This window comes from Cynoglossus semilaevis, chromosome 10 (genome assembly GCF_000523025.1).
Source record: "Cynoglossus semilaevis isolate Cse_v1.0 chromosome 10, Cse_v1.0, whole genome shotgun sequence".
Classification (NCBI taxonomy): Eukaryota; Metazoa; Chordata; class Actinopteri; order Pleuronectiformes; family Cynoglossidae; genus Cynoglossus; species Cynoglossus semilaevis.
Window position 1 is genome coordinate 18,390,418 of NC_024316.1, and position 3,168 is coordinate 18,393,585.

Genomic DNA, 3,168 nt, shown 5'->3' on the forward strand with positions numbered 1-3,168 from the left:
CACTGCCACAGCGCCACGACGCCACTTGGCCCCACATTCGCCCGCACGTCTGTCTCAGCAGCCTGATAACTCCCTGCCGTCTCACCATCCGCCACACTGTCGCCATGGCAACTGTGTCCACGCACACATCGATTCAGTCGGAGGGGTTAGACGGGGATACGCTGTGGAGAGGCGGGTAAACTGTGACTCATCGGGAGACTGGGTCCAAAAACGGAAGATGAAGTGTGAGCACGCAGCCAGCTGTTTGTGCATCTGAGTGGAAACCCACTGACCCACACGCCCACACCGTCGTTGGGTGTCAATAATTCAGTTATTAGGTGACGGGGGGTGGGGGGGGGCATTCCTATTAAAACTCCAGCTTCAGTGACTCACTTCACATTTCTCATCTTTCTGCAAATGAACAAACCCGTCGACCTGAGTCTGAAAAAAATTCATAATCTGAAAACATAAAACTGAAGTCAGTTCCTACAGAGCTGCACGCCGCAGAACAAACACTTTCTGAGTATTTATCAGCACGTAACAAGTATTAAAAAAAATAAATCTACCAGTTCTATTTCACCATGAATCAATAACATAGATTTGCCCGTCAGTCAGTTCTGAACGCAGCCGCTCACGTAGAAACAGAAACATTTGATCAGTATAATCACACCTGTCACATTATTCTCCTTCTGAGGTGAAAGTGTTCAAAACACTTTGGTGTCAGAGGACGGAGACGTGAAGTGTTCCTGTGGAGGAGTGTGCAGAGAAGAGTCTCGTACCAGAAAACACTCCTACACCACAGTCTGCAGCTCATCTGCAGACTTTGTTTTTGAAAATTACACAAGACTTCTAATTAAATAAGTTAAACAATTAGAACAAAATTAAATAAAAAACTTTGATTTAAAGAGTTTTTTTTTCAACTTTTAATTTACTTTCAATCTTGTACCAAAACAGTAAATTTGTTCTGCACCTGTCCTCGTCATCCCGCCTTTTTTCTGTGCAACATTTTCAGCCGTTTTGAGCCGTGAACGTTAAAACACAATACTGAGTACTGCATAAATACTGCGTGAAAAACAAAAAATATAATTTAACCAGAAAAAATCCACAGAGTTATGAGAGCTGTTGTTGAAGAAAAACAGTGTTGGAGTTGAGAGGTGTTGTTGTTGTGGTTGTTGTTGTGGTTGTTGTTGTTGTGTGAAGTTAACACTGACCTTCGTGGGGACAGGCTGAAATCCTAGCATTGGTCACAACTCATTTGTCAGTCCTCCCAGATGTTCAACCCACACCTCAACTCCACTGCTCCTTCACGTCAGCAGCAGCAGCAGCAGCAGCAGCAGCAGTAACACAGCCTCAGAATTTGGCCGCCTCCGGCTACACACTGTCTGTGATCTGTGTGTGTGTGTGTGTGTGTGTGTGAAAAAACATAAGCAAGCCAACTAAAGTGAGGGAAAGAACCAAGAGCCTATTATCTCGCCGCTCTCTCAGTGTCATTTGTGTACGTGAGTGTGTATTTGCGTGTTTGTGTGCCTGTGTGTGCAGAGGACTGAGGAAATGAGTAATATCGAGCAGTGAGAAACATGTCTGCTGAGCACAGCCACACAGGCAGACTGATTGCTGCTGCCGCCCACTTGCTTTAATCACTGTGAGGGATACAAGTATGCACACACACACACACGTGCACACAAACAAAATTTCCTTCCTGAAATAGATGGTTTAAACCTCTTGAGTGGTTAGTTAATGTCTTAATCAGTCGTCAGATATTGACCCATGTCCTTCACGGACGTTGGACGATCTGCTCCAGTAGATGTTGGTGAACGTGTGTGAGTCAAGCTTCACGGACGTTGGACGATCTGCTCCACTAGATGTTGGTGAACGTGTGTGAGTTAGAGCTGAAGGGTCAACAAGTCAGACATCTGTCAGCAAGGATTAAACATCAGGGGTGTCGAACTCATGTTGGGTTCAGATGTCAAAAGGGCCGGACCAGTACAATCACAACATAATGAATATAAATATAAATAAGAACAGGTCTGTGTTTTTCACTTTTTTGTTTTCATGCAAAAGACGTCCAACTATATTAGGTATTTATTTTATTTATCCATATTCAAAGAAATATGATTTCACAAAAAAATAAAATCCTGATCATAAAGTGTTTGTGTCAAATTTACATCTTGATCATAAAGTGTTTGTGTCAAATTCAAATCAAGCGGCTGGATTGAATATACCAGCGGGCCGGTTTTGGTCAGCGGGCCATATGTTTGACGTCCCTGATTTAAGTCCAAATAAAAACAAAGCTTAGAAATGTGCACCAAAACCAGTCAGAAGGTGAGAACCAGGCTGAACAGAGTGAACGACCTGGTTCTCCCTCTGGGACTGAAGACGACAGTCATTGATTGATGTCTATTATTCCCACAGCGACTTCTCCAAACTCTGAGGCTCAGAACAAACTGCAGACTCACATCTGCCACAGAGTGGATGAGAATTCAACCTTGTCTCAGTCCTCACCTCCGTGGAAAGGAAAGCTAATAAGACATGGGGGTGTGCAGACACATCAGCCTGAAGGCCACACTAAAACACTCTCTCACAATAGACAAGACAGTCTTGTCTGACATTTTCATTTTCTTTGCTTTCTGGGTTGTTTTTTTTTTTTTTCTCCGCCGGCAAATGCTGTTTGAAGAGTTTTCACTGATTGAGAGTTTCTATTGAAATGACAGGCATTCACAACATTCATTCACACAGTATTTAAACAACGTTTGACGGAAAAAAAGGTATATTATATATATATATATCTTATATATATATATAGAGTTATATGTATATAGTTGTATGTATATAGCTGTTATATATTTCATGTCTTTTGTATAGTGTAACAAAAGACAAAATGCAGAAAAATATGGCAATTTCTTTTCCCAGATAAAGATTTAATTAATCAGAGGTTTTAAACATCCAAAAACTTATTTCTAAACTATTTTCGATTCATTTTCAACATTCTTAAAGACAGGATTTCACCAGCCTTTTAAAGTTGCCCTTAAAATCATAAAAACAAAGGTTAAAGTGAGTGGGGATTTCTAAGGTAAATATAAAGTTTTTCACCAACAGTGACGACACTCGCCCCGTGCTCACTATTTTTATACGGCATTATTAAAAGTACAATCTTTTTCAGAAATACTTTCAGCCAGAACACAGCGTACA

The 3,168-nt window shown here is 41.3% G+C and overlaps 1 protein-coding gene across 4 annotated transcripts in view; it reads right to left on the minus strand.

The window, feature by feature from the left end:
* LOC103385431 (mitochondrial ribosome-associated GTPase 2) overlaps positions 1 to 3,168 on the minus strand; it is a 76,892-nt gene that overhangs the window by 26,306 nt on the left and 47,418 nt on the right. Inside the window, exon 1 of one of the 4 annotated variants that reach the window (XM_025059000.1) lies at positions 1,191 to 1,781. The exons of the other annotated variants lie outside the window; for them this stretch is intronic. The gene's annotated coding sequence lies outside the window, so the exon portion shown is untranslated. Of the gene's footprint in view, positions 1 to 1,190; positions 1,782 to 3,168 lie in introns of those variants that run through there. 4 annotated transcript variants of the gene reach the window in all.